The 14,534-nt window shown below is 41.6% G+C and overlaps 5 non-coding genes across 5 annotated transcripts; all 5 read left to right on the plus strand.

The window, feature by feature from the left end:
* Nucleotides 1–277: 277 nt before the first annotated feature.
* On the plus strand, nt 278–353 carry TRNAT-UGU (transfer RNA threonine (anticodon UGU)). Its single transcript has one exon. It is a non-coding gene; the product is annotated as a tRNA-Thr (tRNA).
* A 3,554-nt stretch (nt 354–3,907) lies between these two features.
* On the plus strand, nt 3,908–3,983 carry TRNAT-UGU (transfer RNA threonine (anticodon UGU)). The gene has a single exon. It is a non-coding gene; the product is annotated as a tRNA-Thr (tRNA).
* A 2,188-nt stretch (nt 3,984–6,171) lies between these two features.
* Nucleotides 6,172–6,247, plus strand: TRNAT-UGU (transfer RNA threonine (anticodon UGU)). Its single transcript has one exon. It is a non-coding gene; the product is annotated as a tRNA-Thr (tRNA).
* Nucleotides 6,248–8,440: 2,193 nt separating this feature from the next.
* TRNAT-UGU (transfer RNA threonine (anticodon UGU)) lies at nt 8,441–8,516 on the plus strand. Its single transcript has one exon. It is a non-coding gene; the product is annotated as a tRNA-Thr (tRNA).
* Nucleotides 8,517–13,498: 4,982 nt separating this feature from the next.
* TRNAT-UGU (transfer RNA threonine (anticodon UGU)) lies at nt 13,499–13,574 on the plus strand. Its single transcript has one exon. It is a non-coding gene; the product is annotated as a tRNA-Thr (tRNA).
* Nucleotides 13,575–14,534: the final 960 nt, after the last annotated feature.

Raw genomic sequence — 14,534 nt, forward strand, 5'->3', positions numbered from 1 at the left:
CATTATTATTGTGTCAAATCTCGAAAAAACAAGCCCTTCGGTATACACTTTTTTCTTTATTCATTGACGAGTGTCTCACTGGCAGACTAGGTGTAATTACGTTGTATACGATGGACTATGAGTCAGCTGCCCGCTCGTTAGAAGTTAACGCGTTACGTGCCGCCACACATGCGCATAATAGAGTGTTTCACACTCGCTGCTTGGCTTATAGATGGCGCTGACTGGCACTCCTACTTAAGAATATACATATCAACCCCAAATATTGGGGTTAGGGAAGGCCGCGTTGATAGCTCAGTGGTTAGAGCATCGAACGTGTTATTCGAAGGTCGTAGGTTCAATTCCTGCTCATGGCTTGTTATTTTTTCCACCCACTTTTCTTTCTTCCTATTGACATTCCATTTGCTCTAATACCAACGCGTATACATTCCTTGGCATTACTGTTTGCTAGATGTCATTATTATTGTGTCAAAACACGAAAAAACGAGCCCTTAGGTATACACTTTTTTTCCCTTAATCATTACGAGGGTCTCGTACTGGCAGACTTGGTGTCATTAGGTTGTATACGAGGGACTATTAGTCAGCTTGCCGCTCGTATTAAGTTCACGTGCTACGTGACGCCACACATGCGCATAAAAGAGTTTTCACACTCGCTGCTTGGCTTATAGATGGCGCTGACATTGACACTCCTACTTCTAAATTTACATATAAACACAAAAAAGCGGGGTGAGGAAAGGCCGCTGTGTTAGCTCGGAGGTTAGAGCATCGAATGCATTATTGCAAGGTCGTAGGATTGACTTCTGCTCACGGCTGGTTATTTTTTCACCCACGTTTATTTCTTTTTATTGACATTCCATTTGTTCTAATAACTTCGCCTATACTTTCCCTGGCAATACTGTCTGTTAGATCTCATTATTATTGTGTCAAAACTCGAAAAAACAAGCCCTTCGGTATACACTTTTTTCTTTATTCATTGACGACTGTCTCACTGGCAGACTAGGTGTAATTACGTTGTATACGATACTATGAGTCAGCTGCCCGCTCGTTAGAAGTTCACGCGCTACGTGCCGCCATACATGCGCATAATAGAGTGTTTCACACTCGCTGCTTGGCTTATAGATGGCGCTGACTGGCACTCCTACCTAAGAATATACATATCAACCCCAAATATTGGGGTTAGGGAAGGCCGCGTTGATAGCTCAGTGGTTAGAGAATCGAACGTGTTATTCGAAGGTCGTAGGTTCAATTCCTGCTCATGGCTTGTTATTTTTTCCACCCACTTTTCTTTCTTCCTATTGACATTCCATTTGCTCTCATACCAACCCTTATACATTCCTTGGCATTACTGTTTGCTAGATCTCATTAATATTGTGTCAAAACACGAAAAAACTAGCCCTTAGGTATACACTTTTTTCTTTTAATCATTACGAGGGTCTCGTACTGGCAGACTTGGTGTCATTAGGTTGTGTACGAGGGACTGTTAGTCAGCTGCCCGCTCGTCAGAAGTTCACGTGCCACGTGACGCAAAACATGGGCATAAAAGAGTGTTTCACACTCGCTGCTTGGCTTATACATGGCGCTGACCGACACTCCTACTTCTAAATTTACATATAAACCCAAACAAAGTGGGGTGAGGGAAGGCTGCTGTGATAGCGGAGCTGTTAGAGCGTCGAACACGTTATTCGAAGGTAGTACGTTCGATTACTGTTCACGGCTAGTTATTTTTAAACCCACTTTTCTTTCTTCCTATTCACATTGCATTTGTTCTAATAACTTCTGCTATACATTCCTTGGCATTACTGTCTATTAGATCTCGTTATTATGGTGTCAAAACACGAAAAAAACAAGCCCTTAGGTATACACTTCTTCTCTTATTCATTAACGAGGGTCTCGTACTGGCGAACTTGGTGTCATTAGCCTATATACCAGGGACTATTAGTCACCTGCCCGCTCGTAGTAAGTTCACGTGCTACGTGACGCCACACATGCGCATAAAAGAGATTTCACACTCGCTCTTTGGCTTATAGATGGCGCTGACCGACACTCCTACTTCTAAATTTACATATAAACCCAAAAAAGGGGGGTGAGGGGAGGCCGCTTTGATAGCTCAGTGGTTAGAGCATCGAACGTGTTATACCAAGGTCGTACGTTAAAGTTCTGCTCATGGCTTGTTATTTTTTCACCCACTTTTCTTTGTTTCTATTGACATTCTATTTGTTCTAATAACCTCCCCCATACATTGCTTGGCATTACTGTTTGTTATATCCCATTATTTTTGTGTCAAAACACGAAAAAACGAGCCCTTAGGTATACACTTTTTTCCCTTATTCATTAACGAGGGTCTCGTACTGGCAGACTAGGGGTCATTAGGTTGTACACGAGGGACTATTAGTCAGCTGCCCGCTCATATTAAGTTCACGTGCTACGTGACGCAACACATGCGCATGAAAAAGTGTTTCACACTCGCTGCTTGGCTTATAGATGGCGCTGAGTGACACTCCTACTTCTAAGTTTACATATAAACCCCAAAAAGTGGGGTGAGGAAAGGCCGCTGAGATAGCTCAGTAGTTAGAGCATCGAACGCGTTATTCGAAGGTCGTAGAATCGATTCCTGCTCACGGCTTGTGATTTTTAAACCCACTTTTCTTTCATCTTATTCACATTCCATTTGTTCTAATAACTTCCTCTATACATTCCTTGGCATTACTGTCTATGAAATCTCATTACTATGGTGTCAAAACAAGAAAAATTAAGCCCTTAGGTATACACTTCTTTTCCTGATTCATTAACGAGGGTCTCGTACTGGCAGACTTGGTGTCATTAGTTTGTATACGAGGGACTATTAGTCAGCTTGCCGCTCGTGTTAAGTTCACGTGCTACGTGACGCCACACATGCGCATAAAAGAGTCTTTCACACTCGCTGCTTGGCTTATAGATGGCGCTGACATTGACACTCCTACTTATAAATTTACATATAAACACAAAAAAGCGGGGTGAGGAAAGGCCGCTGTGTTAGCTCGGAGGTTAGAGCATCGAATGCATTATTGCAAGGTCGTAGGATTGACTTCTGCTCACGGCTGGTTATTTTTTCACCCACGTTTATTTCTTTTTATTTACAATCCATTTGTTCTAATAACTTCCCCTATACATTCCTTGGCATTACTGTCTATGAAATCTCATTACTATGGTGTCAAAACAAGAAAAAGTAAGCCCTTAGGTATTCACTTCTTTCCCTGATTCATTAACGAGGGTCTCGTACTGGCAGACTTGGTGTCATAAGGTTGTATACGAGGGACTATTAGTCAGCTTGCCGCTCGTATTAAGTTCACGTGCTACGTGACGCCACACATGCGCATAAAAGAGTGTTTCACACTCGCTGCTTGGCTTATAGATGGCGCTGACATTGACACTCCTACTTCTAAATTTACATATAAACACAAAAAAGCGGGGTGAGGAAAGGCCGCCGTGTTAGCTCGGAGGTTAGAGCATCGAATGCATTATTGCAAGGTCGTAGGATTGACTTCTGCTCACGGCTGGTTATTTTTTCACCCACGTTTATTTCTTTTTATTGACATTCCATTTGTTCTAATAACTTCCTCTATACTTTCCCTGACAATACTGTCTGTTAGATATCATTATTATTGTGTCAATACACGAAAAAACAAGCCCTTCGGTATACACTTTTTTCTTTATTCATTGACGAGTGTCTCACTGGCAGACTAGGTGTAATTACGTTGTATACGATGGACTATGAGTCAGCTGCCCGCTCGTTAGAAGTTCACGCGTTACGTGCCGCCACACATGCGCATAATATAGTGTTTCACACTCGCTGCTTGGCTTATAGATGGCGCTGACTGGCACTCCTACTTAAGAATATACATATCAACCCCAAATATTGGGGTTAGGGAAGGCCGCGTTGATAGCTCAGTGGTTAGAGCATCGAACGTGTTATTCGAAGGTCGTAGGTTCAATTCCTGCTCATGGCTTGTTATTTTTTCCACCCACTTTTCTTTCTTCCTATTGACATTCCATTTGCTCTAATACCAACCCTTATACATTCCTTGGCATTACTGTTTGCTAGATCTCATTATTATTGTGTCAAAACACGAAAAAACTAGCCCCTAGGTATACACTTTTTTCCCTTAATCATTACGAGGGTCTCGTACTGGCAGACTTGGTGCCATTAGGTTGTGTACGAGGGACTGTTAGTCAGCTGCCCGCTCGTCAGAAGTTCACGTGCTACGTGACGCAAAACATGGGCATAAAAGAGTGTTTCACACTCGCTGCTTGGCTTATACATGGCGCTGACCGACACTCCTACTTCTAAATTTACATATAAACCCAAACAAAGTGGGGTGAGGGAAGGCCGCTGTGATAGCGGAGCTGTTAGAGCATCGAACACGTTATTCGAAGGTAGTACGTTCGATTACTGTTCACGGCTAGTTATTTTTAAACCCACTTTTCTTTGTTCCTATTCACATTGCATTTGTTCTAATAACTTCTGCTATACATTCCTTGGCATTACTGTCTATTAGATCTCGTTATTATGGTGTCAAAACACGAAAAAAACAAGCCCTTAGGTATACACTTCTCTTATTCATTAACGAGGATCTCGTACTGGCGAACTTGGTGTCAATAGCCTATATACCAGGGACTATTAGTCACCTGCCCGCTCGTAATAAGTTCACGTGCTACGTGACGCCACACATGCGCATAAAAGAGATTTCACACTCGCTCTTTGGCTTATAGATGGCGCTGACCGACACTCCTACTTCTGAATTTACATATGAACCCAAAAAAGGAGGGTGAGGGGAGGCCGCTGTGATAGCTCAGTGGTTAGAGCATCGAACGTGTTATTCAAAGGTCGTACGTTAAATTTCTGTTCATGGCTTGTTATTTATTCACCCACTTTTCTTTCTTCCTATTGACATTCTATTTGTTCTAATAACCTCCCCCATACATTGCTTGGCATTACTGTTTGTTATATCCCATTATTATTGTGTCAAAACACGAAAAAACGAGCCCTTAGGTATACACTTTTTTCCCTTAATCATTAACGAGGGTCTCGTACTGGCAGACTAGGTGTCATTAGGTTGTACACGAGGGACTATTAGTCAGCTGCCCGCTCATATTAAGTTCACGTGCTACGTGACGCAACACATGCGCATGAAAAAGTGTTTCACACTCGCTGCTTGGTTTATAGATGGCGCTGAGTGACACTCCTACTTCTAAGTTTACATATAAACCCCAAAACGTGGGGTGAAGAAAGGCCGCTGAGATAGCTCAGTAGTTAGAGCATCGAACGCGTTATTCGAAGGTCGTAGAATCGATTCCTGCTCACGGCTTGTGATTTTTAAACCCACTTTTCTTTCTTCCTATTCACATTCCATTTGTTCTAATAACTTGCTCTATACATTCCTTGGCATTACTGTCTATGAAATCTCATTACTATGGTGTCAAAACAAGAAAAAGTAAGCCCTTAGGTATACACTTCTTTCCCTGATTCATTAACGAGGGTCTCGTACTGGCAGACTTGGTGTCATTAGGTTGTATACGAGGGACTATTAGTCAGCTTGCCGCTCGTATTAAGTTCACGTGCTACGTGACGCCACACATGCGCATAAAAGAGTGTTTCACACTCGCTGCTTGGCTTATAGATGGCGCTGACATTGACACTCCTACTTCTAAATTTACATATAAACACAAAAAAGCGGAGTGAGGAAAGGCCGCTGTGTTAGCTCGGAGGTTAGAGCATCGAATGCATTATTGCAAGGTCGTAGGATTGACTTCTGCTCACGGCTGGTTATTTTTTCACCCACGTTTATTTCTTTTTATTGACATTCCATTTGTTCTAATAACTTCGCCTATACTTTCCCTGGCAATACTGTCTGTTAGATCTCATTATTATTGTGTCAAAACTCGAAAAAACAAGCCCTTCGGTATACACTTTTTTCTTTATTCATTGACGACTGTCTCACTGGCAGACTAGGTGTAATTACGTTGTATACGATACTATGAGTCAGCTGCCCGCTCGTTAGAAGTTCACGCGCTACGTGCCGCCATACATGCGCATAATAGAGTGTTTCACACTCGCTGCTTGGCTTATAGATGGCGCTGACTGGCACTCCTACTTAAGAATATACATATCAACCCCAAATATTGGGGTTAGGGAAGGCCGCGTTGATAGCTCAGTGGTTAGAGCATCGAACGTGTTATTCGAAGGTCGTAGGTTCAATTCCTGCTCATGGCTTGTTATTTTTTCCACCCACTTCTCTTTCTTCCTATTGACATTCCATTTGCTCTCATACCAACCCTTATACATTCCTTGGCATTACTGTTTGCTAGATCTCATTAATATTGTGTCAAAACACGAAAAAACTAGCCCTTAGGTATACACTTTTTTCCCTTAATCATTACGAGGGTCTCGTACTGGCAGACTTGGTGTCATTAGGTTGTGTACGAGGGACTGTTAGTCAGCTGCCCGCTCATCAGAAGTTCACGTGCCACGTGACGCAAAACATGGGCATAAAAGAGTGTTTCACACTCGCTGCTTGGCTTATACATGGCGCTGACCGACACTCCTACTTCTAAATTTACATATAAACCCAAACAAAGTGGGGTGAGGGAAGGCCGCTGTGATACCGGAGCTCTTAGAGCGTCGAACACGTTATTCGAAGGTAGTACGTTCGATTACTGTTCACGGCTAGTTATTTTTAAACCCACTTTTCTTTCTTCCTTTTCACATTGCATTTGTTCTAATAACTTCTGCTATACATTCCTTGGCATTACTGTCTATTAGATCTCGTTATTATGGTGTCACAACACGAAAAAAACAAGCCCTTAGGTATACACTTCTTCTCTTATTCATTAACGAGGGTCTCGTACTGGCGAACTTGGTGTCATTAGCCTATATACCAGGGACTATTAGTCACCTGCCCGCTCGTAGTAAGTTCACGTGCTACGTGACGCCACACATGCGCATAAAAGAGATTTCACACTCGCTCTTTGGCTTATAGATGGCGCTGACCGACACTCCTACTTCTAAATTTACATATAAACCCAAAAAAGGGGGGTGAGGGGAGGCCGCTTTGATAGCTCAGTGGTTAGAGCATCGAACGTGTTATACCAAGGTCGTACGTTAAAGTTCTGCTCATGGCTTGTTATTTTTTCACCCACTTTTCTTTGTTTCTATTGACATTCTATTTGTTCTAATAACCTCCCCCATACATTGCTTGGCATTACTGTTTGTTATATCCCATTATTATTGTGTCAAAACACGAAAAAACGAGCCCTTAGGTATACACTTTTTTCCCTTATTCATTAACGAGGGTCTCGTACTGGCAGACTAGGTGTCATTAGGTTGTACACGAGGGACTATTAGTCAGCTGCCCGCTCATATTAAGTTCACGTGCTACGTGACGCAACACATGCGCATGAAAAAGTGTTTCACACTCGCTGCTTGGCTTATAGATGGCGATGAGTGACACTCCTACTTCTAAGTTTACATATAAACCCCAAAACGTGGGGTGAAGAAAGGCCGCTGAGATAGCTCAGTAGTTAGAGCATCGAACGCGTTATTCGAAGGTCGTAGAATCGATTCCTGCTCATGGCTTGTGATTTTTAAACCCACTTTTCTTTCTTCTTATTCACATTCCATTTGTTCTAATAACTTTCTCTATACATTCCTTGGCATTACTGTCTATGAATTCTCATTACTATGGTGTCAAAACAAGAAAAAGTAAGCCCTTAGGTATTCACTTCTTTCCCTGATTCATTAACGAGGGTCTCGTACTGGCAGACTTGGTGTCATTAGGTTGTATACGAGGGACTATTAGTCAGCTTGCCGCTCGTATTAAGTTCACGTGCTACGTGACGCCACACATGCGCATAAAAGAGTGTTTCACACTCGCTGCTTGGCTTATAGATGGCGCTGACATTGACACTCCTACTTCTAAATTTACATATAAACACAAAAAAGCGGGGTGAGGAAAGGCCGCTGTGTTAGCTCGGAGGTTAGAGCATCGAATGCATTATTGCAAGGTCGTAGGATTGACTTCTGCTCACGGCTGGTTATTTTTTCACCCACGTTTATTTCTTTTTATTGACATTCCATTTGTTCTAATAACTTCCTCTATACTTTCCCTGACAATACTGTCTGTTAGATATCATTATTATTGTGTCAATACACGAAAAAACAAGCCCTTCGGTATACACTTTTTTCTTTATTCATTGACGAGTGTCTCACTGGCAGACTAGGTGTAATTACGTTGTATACGATGGACTATGAGTCAGCTGCCCGCTCGTTAGAAGTTCACGCGTTACGTGCCGCCACACATGCGCATAATAGAGTGTTTCACACTCGCTGCTTGGCTTATAGATGGCGCTGACTGGCACTCCTACTTAAGAATATACATATCAACCCCAAATATTGGGGTTAGGGAAGGCCGCGTTGATAGCTCAGTGGTTAGAGCATCGAACGTGTTATTCGAAGGTCGTAGGTTCAATTCCTGCTCATGGCTTGTTATTTTTTCCACCCACTTTTCTTTCTTCCTATTGACATTCCATTTGCTCTAATACCAACCCTTATACATTCCTTGGCATTACTGTTTGCTAGATCTCATTATTATTGTGTCAAAACACGAAAAAACTAGCCCCTAGGTATACACTTTTTTCCCTTAATCATTACGAGGGTCTCGTACTGGCAGACTTGGTGCCATTAGGTTGTGTACGAGGGACTGTTAGTCAGCTGCCCGCTCGTCAGAAGTTCACGTGCTACGTGACGCAAAACATGGGCATAAAAGAGTGTTTCACACTCGCTGCTTGTCTTATACATGGCGCTGACCGACACTCCTACTTCTAAATTTACATATAAACCCAAACAAAGTGGGGTGAGGGAAGGCCGCTGTGATAGCGGAGCTGTTAGAGCGTCGAACACGTTATTCGAAGGTAGTACGTTCGATTACTGTTCACGGCTAGTTATTTTTAAACCCACTTTTCTTTGTTCCTATTCACATTGCATTTGTTCTAATAACTTCTGCTATACATTCCTTGGCATTACTGTCTATTAGATCTCGTTTTTATGGTGTCAAAACACGAAAAAAACAAGCCCTTATGTATACACTTCTTCTCTTATTCATTAACGAGGGTCTCGTACTGGCGAACTTGGTGTCATTAGCCTATATACCAGGGACTATTAGTCACCTGCCCACTCGTAATAAGTTCACGTGGTACGTGACGCCACACATGCGCATAAAAGAGATTTCACACTCGCTCTTTGGCCTATTGATGGCGCTGACCGACACTCCTACTTCTAAATTTACATATAAACCCAAAAAAGGGGGGTGAGGGGAGGCCGCTTTGATAGCTCAGTGGTTAGAGCATCGAACGTGTTATACCAAGGTCGTACGTTAGAGTTCTGCTCATGGCTTGTTATTTTTTCACCCACTTTTCTTTGTTTCTATTGACATTCTATTTGTTCTAATAACCTCCCCCATACATTGCTTGGCATTACTGTTTGTTATATCCCATTATTATTGTGTCAAAACACGAAAAAACGAGCCCTTAGGTATACACTTTTTTCCCTTATTCATTAACGAGGGTCTCGTACTGGCAGACTAGGTGTCATTAGGTTGTACACGAGGGACTACTAGTCAGCTGCCCGCTCATATTAAGTTCACGTGCTACGTGACGCAACACATGCGCATGAAAAAGTGTTTCACACTCGCTGCTTGGCTTATAGATGGCGCTGAGTGACACTCCTACTTCTAAGTTTACATATAAACCCCAAAAAGTGGGGTGAGGAAAGGCCGCTGAGATAGCTCAGTAGTTAGAGCATCGAACGCGTTATTCGAAGGTCGTAGAATCGATTCCTGCTCACGGCTTGTGATTATTAAACCCACTTTTCTTTCTTCTTATTCACATTCCATTTGTTCTAATAACTTCCTCAAAACATTCCTTGGCATTACTGTCTATGAAATCTCATTACTATGGTGTCAGAAACAGGCATGGTGGTGGCGTGTTTCTTTTAATTTCAAGTAGCCTTGCCAGCGAAGAAGTTGTTTTTGATAATGAAACTGAATCAGTATGGTGCCGCGTCCAATTTCCCCAGGGAAACAACATCGTTTTTGGATCGTTTTACCGCCCACCTGACCACAATAATGAATCTTTGATTCAACTTTCCGACATACTATCACAAATATCTCACTGCGTAATACTGGGAGGGGATTTCAATCTGCCCGATATGAAATGGGATTCCGACTGTGTAGCCCCACAAAAAAATCGAAATTGTTCTGCCTTTTCAGAACTAATGAGCGTCTATGGGCTACAACAATATGTGAACGAACCAACTCGGTTTAACGCTTTACTAGATCTTTTACTAAGCAATGACGAAAATGTTATTGTTCACACAAACGTAAGTCCAGGAATTAGTGATCATAGTTGCGTTGTTGCAGAGTTAAACGTTTCTAGAATACCTGCGTGTAAGCAAACCCCTCGAAATGTTTTCATGTACGACAGAGGGGACTTTAATGCCATTTCCGAAGAGCTGGTCTTGTATTATCCCACTTTTTTATGCATATCGGAGTCATGCGGCATGGATGAATTGTGGCAAATTTTCCGTGACAAGGTTACAGAGCTGGTGAATATGTACGTACCTCAGAGGTGTCTAAGATGCAGAAAGAGGCACAAACCCTGGTTCAACTCTGAGATACGCAAACTTGTTAGAAAAGCAGCGAATGCCCATAAAAGGTTTCTTAAAAAGAGAACAGCACTAAATAAAACAAAGCTCAAAAGTGTAAACAAAGAACTTAAGTTAAAACTAAAACAGGCAAAGCGTGTCTTCTTTGACAAGCTAAACACAGACTTGAAGTGTAATCCAAAATTCTTTTGGAAGTATGTCAAGAGCAACAGAAAAGACGACACAGCTATCCCTGACCTTTTAACCCAGGAAAAAACTATAACGGATGACTTGGAGAAAGCTGAAGCATTTAACGCCTATTTTCAGTCAGTGTTTTCAAAAAGAACTGAACACTCTCCAATGCTACCTTCAAAAAATATTGGTAATGAAATGGCGGAAATTGAAATCGATTACGCTGGTTTGGATAGTCTGCTGCGTACTCTGGACACCTCTAAGGCTACAGGGCCTGACGGTATATCATCTCATGTACTTAAAAAGTGTCACGTTATTATTGCACAATATTTATGCATAATGTACAAGTTGTCTCTAGACACCGGCGTTATTCCAAGGGATTGGAAAACAGCCAATGTGGTTCCTGTACACAAGGCAGGAAGCAAAAAACATGTACAAAATTATCGTCCCATATCCTTAATTTCAACCTGTTGCAAATTATTAGAACATGTTATTTATAGCGCATTGTTCAAATATCTCGAATCTACTCATTTTTTTGCCCGCTCCCAGCATGGATTTCGGCAGGGTCGTTCATGCGTCACACAACTAACTGAATTTCAGCATGACGTACTGACTGCGCTTGACCGTAACAACATTGTTGATGCATTATTTCTCGATTTTCGCAAGGCATTTGATACGGTCCCACATAATCTGTTAGATATTAAACTGGCTTCACTGAATATTAATGCTAAGCTGCAAACCTGGCTACGGAATTACTTAAGTGGTCGTAAACAGTGTGTTGTTTTAAATTCTAAAACGTCTTCATATGTAAACGTGACTTCAGGCGTGCCACAAGGTAGCGTTCTAGGTCCGCTGTTATTTTTGGTTTATATAAACGATATAGCATATAACATAAAATCTTGCATAAAATTATTCGCAGACGATTGCGTCATCTACCGTCACATTACTTCAATCACAGACACTGAATTATTGCAAGATGACTTAAACACGGTATCACATTGGTGCTCCACGTGGAATATGTGCTTAAATATCTCGAAGTGCAACCACATCAGCTTTGCAAAGAACATTTCAAAAGTCCAGTGCACATACAGTATTAATGGTGAGGCAGTCAAAAAAGTGCCCGAGTGTAAATATTTAGGAATTTACTTGACAGAATCATTCCATTGGAACAGACACATAGACCAAATGATCTCAAAGGCTAGTAGAACGTTGTTTTTTATTCGTAGAAACTTTCACTATGCAACAAAAGAAGTGAAAGAAACTCTTTACTTCCTTCTTGTCAGGTCTATACTTGAATATGCTTGTGTTATCTGGGACCCGGCTCAAAAGTATCTTGCAAAAACAATAGAAAAAGTCCAAAACCAGGCAGCCCGTTTCGTCAGCAACAACTACGACCCATTCGCTAGTATGTCAGAAATAAAGGCCATATTAGGCTGGGAAACCCTAAAATCTAGAAGACGGAAACTTCGATTAAAACTTCTGCATAGCATATATTATAACCTAACAGGAATTAATAAGTCTGAATACCTACTAGCACCAACATATCGTTCCACAAGATGCCAACACTCACATAAAATACAAGAATACGCATACAAAACCACTACTTTTGCCAACTCCTTCTTTTTAAAAACAATTAGAGACTGGAATGAACTTCCCGAAGGTATAGTGAACTTGAGTGACAACAGCGCTTTTTTCACATCGTTGTGAAATTGTGACATAGGTACTTCTCTTTTGGTACCTGTTGTCATGTGCAATATTGTACTAAAATATTTTTTATTTTTATATGTTGTTATAATTGAATTTTTCACTATGTTTGGCGTCTTATCGCAGAAATGTTTTCTATGACTTCTTATGTATACCCCCCTGCAGTAATGCCACTACGGCGTTGCAGGAACTATGTAAATAAATAAATAAATAAAACAAGAAAAATTAAGCCCTTAGGTTTACACTTCTTTCCCTGATTCATTAACGAGGGTCTCGTACTGGCAGACTTGGTGTCATTAGGTTGTATACGAGGGACTATTAGTCAGCTTGCCGCTCGTATTAAGTTCACGTGCTACGTGACGCCACACATGCGCATAAAAGAGTGTTTCACACTCGCTGCTTGGCTTATAGATGGCGCTGACATTGACACTCCTACTTCTAAATTTACATATAAACACAAAAAAGCGGGGTGAGGAAAGGCCGCTCTGTTAGCTCGGAGGTTAGAGCATCGAATGCATTATTGCAAGGTCGTAGGATTGACTTCTGCTCACGGCTGGTTATTTTTTCACCCACGTTTATTTCTTTTTATTGACATTCCATTTGTTCTAATAACTTCCCCTATACTTTCCCTGACAATACTGTCTATTAGATATCATTATTATTGTGTCAAATCTCGAAAAAACAAGCCCTTCGGTATACACTTTTTTCTTTATTCATTGACGAGTGTCTCACTGGCAGACTAGGTGTAATTACGTTGTATACGATAGACTATGAGTCAGCTGCCCGCTCGTTAGATGTTAACGCGTTACGTGCCGCCACACATGCGCATAATAGAGTGTTTCACACTCGCTGCTTGGCTTATAGATGGCGCTGACTGGCACTCCTACTTAAGAATATACATATCAACCCCAAATATTGGGGTTAGGGAAGGCCGCGTTGATAGCTCAGTGGTTAGAGCATCGAACGTGTTATTCGAAGGTCGTAGGTTCAATTCCTGCTCATGGCTTGTTATTTTTTCCACCCACTTTTCTTTCTTCCTATTGACATTCCATTTGCTCTAATACCAACGCGTATACAATCCTTGGCATTACTGTTTGCTAGATCTCATTATTATTGTGTCAAAACACGAAAAAACGAGCCCTTAGGTATACACTTTTTTCCCTTAATCATTACGAGGGTCTCGTACTGGCAGACTTGGTGTCATTAGGTTGTGTACGAGGGACTGTTAGTCAGCTGCCCGCTCGTCAAAAGTTCACGTGCTACGTGACGCAAAACATGGACATAAAAGAGTGTTTCACACTCGCTGATTGGCTTATAGATGGCGCTGACCGACACTCCTACTTCTAAATTTACATATAAACCCAAAAAAGGGGGGTGAGGGGAGGCCGCTTTGATAGCTCAGTGGTTAGAGCATCGAACGTGTTATACCAAGGTCGTACGTTAAAGTTCTGCTCATGGCTTGTTATTTTTTCACCCACTTTTCTTTGTTTCTATTGACATTCTATTTATTCTAATAACCTCCCCCATACATTGCTTGGCATTACTGTTTGTTATATCCCATTATTATTGTGTCAAAACACGAAAAAACGAGCCCTTAGGTATACACTTTTTTCCCTTATTCATTAACGAGGGTCTCGTACTGGCAGACTAGGTGTCATTAGGTTGTACACGAGGGACTATTAGTCAGCTGCCCGCTCATATTAAGTTCACGTGCTACGTGACGCAACACATGCGCATGAAAAAGTGTTTCACACTCGCTGCTTGGCTTATAGATGGCGATGAGTGACACTCCTACTTCTAAGTTTACATATAAACCCCAAAACGTGGGGTGAAGAAAGGCCGCTGAGATAGCTCAGTAGTTAGAGCATCGAACGCGTTATTCGAAGGTCGTAGAATCGATTCCTGCTCATGGCTTGTGATTTTTAAACCCACTTTTCTTTCTTCTTATTCACATTCCATTTGTTCT

This window comes from Rhipicephalus microplus, chromosome 6 (genome assembly GCF_043290135.1).
Source record: "Rhipicephalus microplus isolate Deutch F79 chromosome 6, USDA_Rmic, whole genome shotgun sequence".
Classification (NCBI taxonomy): Eukaryota; Metazoa; Arthropoda; class Arachnida; order Ixodida; family Ixodidae; genus Rhipicephalus; species Rhipicephalus microplus.